This window comes from Mesoplodon densirostris, chromosome 3 (genome assembly GCF_025265405.1).
Source record: "Mesoplodon densirostris isolate mMesDen1 chromosome 3, mMesDen1 primary haplotype, whole genome shotgun sequence".
Classification (NCBI taxonomy): domain Eukaryota; kingdom Metazoa; phylum Chordata; class Mammalia; order Artiodactyla; family Ziphiidae; genus Mesoplodon; species Mesoplodon densirostris.
The window spans coordinates 47,812,832-47,823,730 of record NC_082663.1 but is presented as its reverse complement, the minus strand read 5'-3'; positions in this window follow the sequence as shown (position 1 = coordinate 47,823,730).

Genomic DNA, 10,899 nt, shown 5'->3' with positions numbered 1-10,899 from the left:
TTGGCTTATTTCCACCCATCTATTCCTCACACAACACTCAGTATATTTATTTCTTAAAGGTAAATATGATTCTATATGTTTTCCGCTTAAAAGTTCTATGACTATCTGATGCCTTTAGAATCAAGTCGAAACTTTGTAACACGACATATATGACCTATCAGGATCTAACCCCTGCTGTCTTCTCCAGTCAGGGCCCCCTTGCATTCTGCACACAGTTTTTCCCTAAGCCTTTATTACTCCTTTTGCCTAGAGCATCCTCTTTCCCTCGGCCCGGGTCTCCCACTTTCCACCCCTACCTTAGTAACCCTTCTTACTGTTCTAGTTCATACATCACTTTCTAAAAGGATCTTTGCCTAACCCTGCATGATGGGCTTAGAAGAACTTCCTATATATCCTTATAGTTCAAGACTACTATTCTTAGAGTATAAGACTGTACTCCACTCATTGATTTACTTCTCTCTCCCACCTGACTTTAACTTTATGTTTCTTGAGTACAGAGACTCCTCTTCATCATAGAGTTTTTGTTTTGTTTGTTTGTTTGTTTGCTTGTTGCATGACACATAGCAAGCTCTCAATGTCTACTGAAGGAATGAAATGAGAAGGAATATTCAGAAATGTTAGTAAAACAGTTCTCAGAAATGTTAGTAAAAAAACAATTCAGAAAGTAATGGGAGAGTGAGCTCTCCAGAGGAGCGGTCAACAGGTCAGAAGCTACAAGTAGAATGAGCTGACTGGTCTTGAAAAGAGGTCATGCTTAGAGGAAAGCGTCTCACTGGTGTGGTAGGGGTTGAAGCCAGAATGCAGGAAACTGAGGTTGGGTGGTGTATTCGTTTACCAGGGCGGCTGTAACAAAGTACCGCAGGCTGAGTAGTTTAAAGAGCAGAAATGTCTTGTTTCACAGTGCTTGCTGCGAGAAGTCCAAGCTCAAGGTGTCAGCAGGGACTGCCCCCTCTGAAGACACTGGGAAAGGACTCCTTCCTAGCTTTTGGCACATAACTTCAGTCTTCCTGTGCATTCTCCCTGTTTGCACGTCTGTCTCTTTACATGGCGTTCTTTTTATAAGAACACCAGGAATGTTGGATTGGGGGCCCACACTACTCCAGTATGTCCTCATCCTGATTACACCTGAAACGACACTCTTCCAAATAATGTCACATCCTTAGGCATTGGAGAGGGGCTTTGGAATTCAACATATGAGTTTGGGGGAGATACAATTCAGTTCATAACAAGTGGAAATTAATGAAGTGTTGTCCGACTCTTCACTTTACTCATGCGCTATCATTGTCAGATTCATGTAATAGGTCAGTACTAGCTTTTCATCTCCTATTTGAGTCCACATTATAGTATAATGTTTATTGTGGGGACTGTGGAAGAGAAGTAAGTAAATAACTTTTATTATACAGGGCTGCAGGACTGGTTTCCAAATTGTGTTCTGCACAGTTGGAGATCCTCAGCCATAGCAATTCTCTCTGTATCCAATTTACCCAGAGAAAGGTTGGAAGTCTACCTGTTGAAAATAAAAGTTTTAGAAATGTTGGAGGATATATATATATATATATATATATATATATATATATATATATTTTTTTTTTTTGCGGTACGCAGGCCTCTCACTGTTGTGGAGCACAGGCTCCAGACACGCAGGCTCAGTGGCCATGGCTCATGGGTCCACCCACTCCGCAGCATGTGGGATCTTGCTGGACCGGGGCACGAACCCGTGTCCCCTGCATCGGCAGGCGGGCTCTCAACCACTGCGCCACCAGAGAAGCCCCGAGGATAGATATATTTTTAGTCATAATGTTGATAGCAAATAAGAAGACAATCTGTACCCTCAACAATTGGAAATAAGAAAATTGATGGATAGTTTTAAAAAAGAAAATAACAGAAAATATGAAATATTATGTCCCCATATTATCAAATACTTTATTTTTTATTTTATTTTTTATTTTTATTTTTTGGTGGTACGCGGGCCTCTCACTGTTGTGGCCTCTCCCGTTGTGGAGCACAGGCTCCAGACGCGCAGGCTCAGCAGCCATGGCTCACGGGCCTAGCCGCTCCGCAGCATGTGGGATCTTCCCGGACCGGGGAACGAACCCGTGTCCCCTGCATCAGCAGGCGGACTCTCAACCACTGCGCCACCAGGGAAGCCCTATCAAATACTTTAAAATCTTGGATAGATATATCATTATTAGATCTAAGTAATACACTGATAAGTTAAACACTTGATTATCTTTGCTGGAATATATATATATACAAGAAGCCTTTACCACATTAATTTTAGCTCTTGAAATGCATAGAGTAGAAAAAAAAGGAGAACTGTAATCTCCATGGGAGCAGCTTTATACCAAAAACCACAGAAGCAATTCTGTGTGCAACTTGCCAGAATATTAAATTTTAGATTAACTTCAGTGGTTTACTTTCATTTTCACGACTAAGATTTGAAAAGACAAAGGCCAGTAACCATTCCATGGTTTGGGAGAATTGCTAGTGAGCATTACACTATTGTAGAGACTCTGGTGACTTAGAAATAGCTTTTTTTTTATAGGTGGCTCCTATTCTTAAATTCAATATGAGTTGCCAATTTGGAAAACTGCTATATTATATTTATCACACAGTTATAGTTTCTAATGGTTTGAGGAGTCACAGATCTGACCACACCAATACTTGGCTCATTTTCAGAACGGAAAGAAAGTGCTGAAACACCACAATACTGTGCTGAATTCTTCAAAATGGAAAAACAACTGGTTTGAATGTAAAGTAAAATAAGAATCAAATGGGTGGAAATGACTGCATTTTTGAAATGCCATTGTAAATTACAGTCTAAAATATTAAAAAAAAAAAACCCAGTATGTTAGCAAACATGTTTGACTTGCAGTGGAAATTAGAGGGCCTTATTACTTGGTTTTGCTCTTCAGACAGATTGTGGACACTTACATAAGATACACTTTTCATAGGCCTTGGAAGGCCATTTTAAGGACTTCTGTGATAATTTACTAAGTATATTGGAAACTTCCTATACTTTGCTAAAGACTGGGTTAAATGAGATTGGTGTAAACTAGATCCTTTCTAAGGCCTTTCAAGTACTAATTCTCTCTCTTTATAAGATCATTAGACACATAAGATCTTTCACGATATCTCAGTCAAATTCTCAATTGATTCTGAATGGATCAAGCATAAATAAATAATTATTTTTCACTGAATATAGATTTAAGGAATCAGGGAGTAAAAAAGAACTTCATAAAGAGTTGGAGATATTTTACAGAGCTTTAAATATTTCGAGGAGAGAACCCAGTTTAATTCACAAGATAGTCCTCTTTTGGTATAAACTCATTTCTGTCTAGCTAACTAGCTAGTCAAGAGTGTAAGGTAGGCAGTCTAATGAATTTTAAACTTACTAGGGTCACGTTCAAAATAAGCCTACAGCAAAACCAGGATGTCAGATTATCTTGGGTCATGGAGACTGCAGAGTGAACTGTGATGTTTGAAGAGCTTCGCTTCCTCACAATTGAAGGGAACAGGAAGACTGGTGAGGTTCGAGCAAACGTGGGCACTTTTGGTCACTTTTATCTTGTTTTGAATATGCTGGCTGAGTCTATGTCTTCTGAGTATCCTGAAGATATTGAGGGGTCAGCAAAGCATATTTGACTCTTGCCAAAACACTTTCCCTAATGTGTCTCAGCCTGGAGTTGTTCCTGGGGAATTTAATCCATGTGCTTATGATTCATTTACACTAGACTCACCAAAATGTCATAGGGAGATATTGGATGTCCAAGAAACCTTAAATTTTATGAGGCCATTTAAGGCATTTATCTCTGAACCAGAAAGTCAGGGTGTACCAGGAATACTCAGAATTCAAACATAATGGGGGTACAATTTCATTTTGTCTAATACACCCTAGGAAACCTTGGAGTGTATTCAAAATTTCTACACTCCAAATGCTGGTCTAACATTTACATTACTAATGGCATCCCAATAACAAGTGCAGGGCTAGAACAAGAATATTCAACATTAAAAATATCTGAAAGCCACATTTTGAATAATTTAATTTGAGTATCTGCACAGTGGCCTGAGGACCTATAGATTTAAAGTTAAGTCCCTTCTAAGTAACAGAAAAACAATTGGCACTTTTTAAATTTTTACTCATTAAAAAGGAAGTTATTCCTATGTCAAAGGAATCCTTTGACATTCTTTAATATTCTGTCATTTAAAAATGCTTTAAACTTTGTAACTTCATCTGATTAAGTAAATAGGTCTGGTTTTGCAATCTCCATTTTTCAAAAGGGAAGATGGAATTATATGTAACTTTGAAAGTTGTTGCTTTAGTTGCAATATTATGTACCTTGTGATAGCTCTGAGCTGTGATTGTGCTCACTAATAAAAGCAGTGCTGCATATATCCCATGTAGCTCTATTTTACCTTTACATTCATCTTTCCCACAGTTGAAAGAAATCTTTGACTTGGATTGTTAGTAAAAACCAAACCAAACCAAACCGTAATTCCTATTATAACACAAAGCATGAATATTATAATTGCCATATAATTCAGTTCTAGTTTTTCTCCAAAAATAAGATGCTTGCTCCAGCATGATTCTCTTCCTTCCTAATTCCACATATTTGCATTTTAAAATGGCCTTTTCCTATGGGGTAACATAAGTTCAGAGTGCTTTTTGAACTTCACATATACCCCATGGTCAGGTCAATTCCATCAGGGCAGAAACTAAGTGGGCCAGAACCTATTTAAATTATGTAGTTGCCTGGAAATAAGTTTAATTTACACAAGTGTGCTGCAAAATGTGAGTGGAGAATATTTTTCTCCCTTAATAAACTGTAATGCAGATCATTCATTTTTTAAAAACTGAGCCAAAGATTAAGATAGTCTCCATTGTGTAGCATTGTTAACATAATTTGATGGTGGTCTTAAGAGAGTTTAATTTCGATGAACTGATTTATAATCAGTTAATCTTGCAGATTTCATAATTTCTGGCATTTCTTCCTTCCTTTATTGTTTCTATTTCGTCAGCTGCTTGACTTCCCAAAATATGCAACTAAGTTAAATGGCCATCCTGGTGAAAGTTTATTGGCATGTGAAGCCTGTGACTGAATAAAACTTACAAAGCAGATGTCTCCACACTGACGCTCAGGACCATTCAGAGAAGAAATACTATCTTCACTAGGGTTTCAGGGCATCTCATCCTCCTGGTGTTCCTTTCTACTTTGGTTATTCATTCTCAGTCTCCTATGCTGCTTCCTCCCGAGCTCCTCAAATTCTAGCGTTGATGTGTCTCAGGCTTAGCCTGTGGCCTCTTCTGTCCTCTTTCTACATATCTCCTGCCTGATCTTATGTAATCATACAACTTTAACGTCTATATGCCATTGTCAAATTTCTACCACCCACCTGGACTTCTCCCCTGAATATAGACTTTAATATTCAACTGCTTACCCACCATTTCCACTCGGATGTCTACCACATATCTGCAACCTAACTCGCCCATAACCAAAGTCTTGTTCTTTCTTACCAAGCTGGCTTCTGCTACATGCTTCCCATCTCAGGCCAAGCTTTGCAATGATCTCGGCCTCCTCTCTGTTTCTCACCACCCTCCCCGCATCCAGTCCAATCAGCAAATCCAGCCAGCTGTCCCGCAGAACATAACCCAGAATCTGACCACTTCTCACCACCTCCACCGCTCCCAGTGTGGTCCGGGCCATCAATCTTTGTCACCAGCCACCTCTGCACCTGCATGCCCGCTTCCCCCGTGCCCACTTCAGTCTGCTCTCCACACATCAGTAGAGTGGCACTGCTGAACCTAGGTTGCATCAGGTCACTCCTTCGCTCAGAACCTTTCAGTGACCTCTGATCTTTATCAACGTTAAAGTCCTTGTAACAGCCTACCACCCGTGGGTTCCTATTACCTCTGATTCGGTTCCAACTCCTCCCGCTGTGATCCAGTCACACTGATTCCCTCCTGTTCTTCCAACTCTCCAAGCACCGTCCTGCTTTGGGGGCTTTAGACTTTCCATTACTTCAGACCAGAACCTGTATCTTCCACTATCCCCTTGTTTTACTTCCTTACTTCTCTCATTCTTTATGCAAATATCTTCTTAGTGAGGCCTTTCCTGTCCATCCTCTTTAATAACTATATCCATACAGTCCCTGTTCCAGGAACTCTCCATGCCACTTCCTTTTTAAAATTTTCTCCTTAGAACTTATCACCATATAAATAACTCTATAGATTTTGCGTATTCATTTTATTTTCTGCCTCTCCTGCCCCAAGTAGGAAGAAGGCCCTAGTCTATTTTATTTCTTTTTTTTTTTTCTTGTGGTACACGGGCCTCTCACTGTTGTGGCCTCTCCCGTTGCAGAGCACAGGCTCTGGACGCGCAGGCTCAGTAGCCATGGCTCATGGGCCCAGCTGCTCCGCGGCATGTGGCATCTTCCCGGACCGGGGCATAAACCCGTTTCCCCTGCATCGGCAGGCAGACTCTCAACCGCTGCGCCACCAGGGAAGCCCCCTAGTCTATTTTATAGCTCACTGCTATATTCCCAGCTTCTAGAGTACTTCCAAGAACATGGGGTAGTCAAGAACTATTTGCTGAATTAAAGAAGAATGAATGATTCCTGCCCATCTTTCACTCCTTAAGTAGAAGCAGGAAATATAAAAATATGAATTATTAAATTATCAGACTTACCCATAGTCATATGTAAATGTAATAATCCAACTTGGTTGTTGGGATATGTCAAAAAAGGTTATGAGAACATGCTTTTTTTCTTTTTTTTGCGGTACGCGGGCCTCTCACTGTTGTGGCCTCTCCCGTTGCGGAGCACAGGCTCCAGACGCGCAGGCTCAGCGGCCACGGCTCACGGGCCCAGCCGCTCCACGGCATGTGGGATCTTCCTGGACCCGGGGCATGAACCCGTGTCCCTTGCATCGGCAGGTGGACTCCCAACCACTGCGCCACCAGGGAAGCCCAAGAACATGCATTTTTAAAAGCTTGATCAAACACTGTTTTTCTTTTCAAATCTAAGAAAAACCCACTGTCGGTCAAGAAACCAGAATTATATTGAATTAATTGTTTCTAGGTCATTAGTCAACTTGACTCTGCTGTTACTCTCAAAGCACTAAATATAGCATGTATCAAACCAAAGGTCCTTCATGATCCTTGAAACTTCCTTACATTTCTAAAGAAATACCCAAGCTTATGGGAAGAAGTTTTAATGAGACATTGTGCTGTTCAGGAAAGAGGAAATCATAGTTTTTGACCTCGGGAGCATTGATGAAATAATACAGCAAAGGCTCTAGGGAAATTAGTTTTTAGGAAGTGGAATCCAGTGGCTCATCGCACATTCTGAATAGCATCAGAGTAAGAATGACAGTCTGGCTGATTGGGTTTAGTGATGTGGATAGATTTGGCTGCTGTATCATCCAAAATAGATTGAAACCCCCCAAATATCAGTGAGACCTTACAAAGGTATAAGGACTATTGAGCAGCGATTCATTCTAGGACTCCATTTAAGTGAGAACAGCAGGTAGGCCAAGAGAGGTCAGCACAATTTCAGTATTGGAATTATAATCAATGAAGATAGATAATCTTAAATTTGTTCTTGTGCCTATCCTGACTTGTTCAATTCACAGATATTTCTGACACATCTACTGTGTACCAGGCACTGTGTTAGAAAGTGTACATAGCAGTGACTATGACAGATACGATCCCTGCCCTCATGCAGTTTCTGTCCTAGTGAGGGAGACAGACACATAGACAGACAAATGAGTATGTAAGTGCAGATTGTGATGGGTGCTTGAAGGAAGAATAGAAGGGTGCTGTGGGGAGAACAACAGGGCCACCGACCAGGTTGTCATGAAAAGCTACCCTGAAGGTTCAATCTCAGTCCGTGAAGTGTTTGAGGAAGCCCTGTGTGCGAATCCTGTGTAAGGACACTCAGATTTGTCCTCTAGTTCCACTTCTTCCCACTTTCTAAGACACCTTGTGCCCCCAGCCCCTTTCCTTCAGCCAGTGCTTTCCATTTTTCTCCACTATCTCCCCACCCTCTGCATGATCAATTCTCTCCTATTTTGAAATAAAGCCATCACATTTGACTTCTTCTCTCCAGCCTTACTTACTTTATTTCCTCATCACTAAAAACCTCCCATAGTCCCCTCTTAACGCCTTGTTGATTTTGTTTCAGTGAAGTGTATTTAAATAGGCTTCTGAGGCATAGGTCTATCCAAAAGACTGATGCACATATACTTAAAGTTTTAATTCAGCTGAACTACTAGCATCTTTGCTTCAAGTACCATGTCATTTTTCATTAAATTATAATCTACTACATCTTAAAATAATAACCATGTGATAGTGTTCTTTTTGCAGTTTCTCACAATAGGTGCAGTTGAGGACAGATTAAACTGTTCTGGGGTAAAATGAAGCTCTTGCCAAAAGAATTTTAAATCCTTAAGCTGAGACTAGATCAAGGTAGAACCACATATTGTCACATGACACAGTGCAGATGTGGAATGGGTTGTTGTAATAAGCAAATTAATAATAAACAAATAATAAAGTGATTGTTTTTTGTGGGGGGGTTTTTGGTGTTTAATCTGCCAGCAGATGGGCATAAATTAGGTCACATTAAAATGAATTTTCCAATTTTGGTAGCTCTGTGCCAACCTGCTAGAATGTGAATCCCAGTGACTTGCATAATCTCTCTTACTCAATCATCTCTGAGACCCTTCGGAGCAGCTGACAATCGCCCCTGCATGGATCTGCCCAGGATGCCACTTTGTACTGGCCTCTGCTCTACCAGTGGCCTCAACCCACATTCATCGGTCTCTAGAGCACCTGGCAGCAGACACCAGCAAGATCGTTCTAGCTGTTAATGCTCTCTGTTCCATCTAGGGGATGTCAGCACATTATTCTCTTGCCCAATAGAAAGGAGAATGCATCCTCCCTTCTAGTTCTCTCAGGGGAGCGCAACAGCAGCAGTGCTTCTTCTTGAACTCTCAAGTTTTAAGCAATTAGTAAAAAAGTTCTTCCAGTCCTCACACTCAACCCTTTGTCTTTCCAGATTGTGACTGGGAGAGTTCATATGTCCATCACCACAATCTACTCAAAATCACTATACTTTCTGGAATCCCAGGCTTTATAGCTGAGTCTGGTTATTCATACTAAATTTCTTAGATTTTCTTAGAGTTAATTCCTACCCAGAGACTTACTTTCTGTTTTAGTGAGGATGGTCTAGATCATGCTACAAGAAAGAACTCCAAAATCTCAGCTGCTTAAAACAATATAAATTTATTTCTCATTTATGCTGTGTGTTCATCATAGATTAGAAGTGGAGAGAGGGGGGTTCTGCTCTTTACTTAGGGACATGGCTAAAGGGAGACTCCACCATTTGGAAAGCTTCCAGTCATGGTGGCACAGGAGAGGGACACTACATACCGGCTCTTAGTGGTTTTCCCCTGCAAGTGGCATGTGTCACTTCTGCTCAGGTTCCTTGGCTAAAGTCAGTCAGGTGACCACACTTAACTTCAAGGGACCAAGGAAGTGCAATCCTGCCATGTGCCTTGAAGGAGGTGAACTGGGAATGTTGGTAAACAGCACTAGTAATGATCACACCTCCTTCCTTGAAATTTTGCTTCTATAACCTTCTCCCTCTCCCTGCCCACTCCTGCCCCTTATGACATAGCTCTATTTGTATGACCTTCAGTCATGTAAATGGCTCAAGGTTCCTCCATATTACTGAGTGGTTCTTGATAAGGGTCTCTCTTGAGTTGTTGGCTTGGACTTCAGTCATCTCAAGGCTCATCTGCTTTTAAGGTCACTCATATAGTTGTAAGACCTCAGTTCCTAGCCATGTGGCCCTTTCCATTGCACTGCATTTAATATGATACCTTGCATCCCACAGACTGAGAGATGAGAGAGAAAGAGACATCCCAAGACAGGTAGAAGCCACAGTGTTTTTTAATCTTATCTTGAAAGTGACATGCTGTTACCTTTTGCCAGATGATGAAGCCTGGTACTGTGTGGGAGAAGAGACAAAGATGTGCACACCAGGCGGTAGGTAATTGGGGATCATCTTGGAGTCTAGCAAGCACTGTCCTTCAAGAAGGCTCCTCACGCCCCATGTAAATCCATGGCTACAAATAAATGCTTTCTGAATCTCAGCTTCTGCCAAGCAGTGCACCCAACAAATACCCAAAAAGAGCAAATATAATTTAGAATTTCTCTCTAGGGGGTCACTTCATTTAAACTAGTGTTGGTCTTCTTCTATGCAGTTAAATAGTCTTGTATCTTAATCATTTTCTATGTCCCATATCCAAGGAAGTACATTTACTCTTCCACAGAACATTTGCTTTATTTATGTTCTAAGTGCTATTTTTAAGTCACTTGTGTTTAGGTGGTGGTTGTACTTCAAATGTTAGCAGACATAATATATAGCAAATAAGAGCAAATAGATACTTGATATTTTTTCCTGCCCCTTTCTATAGAAGGATGAGCTATGTGAGCTAAGTGTGACTTTGAATAGGACACTGGGAGGAATTAGAAATTGTGGCATGGTTGCAGAAACCCCACATTACAGTCCATCCTTGTCAGCACTCTGTGATTCCATATACCAGTATTCCTTTTTGGTTAATCAAGAAATCGTTGAAAAATATTAGAGGGAAAATACAATTTTTTAAGGGGAAGGAAGTTCATATTTGGAAGGAGGGGTTATGCATGGCCGTTGTAATAACAAATAGGGGAATGCATATGTGAACTTTTATGCACTCTTGGTTTTATTGAGCAAAAGTAGGGTGATTTATTTTCCTTTCTTTGTTAATTGTTCATACAGAAATAAACCCTACTGTGCAGGAAACTAGGCACTCTTCCCTACCTTCTCCTGGTATTGAAAGTTTATGGAAATCCTCAA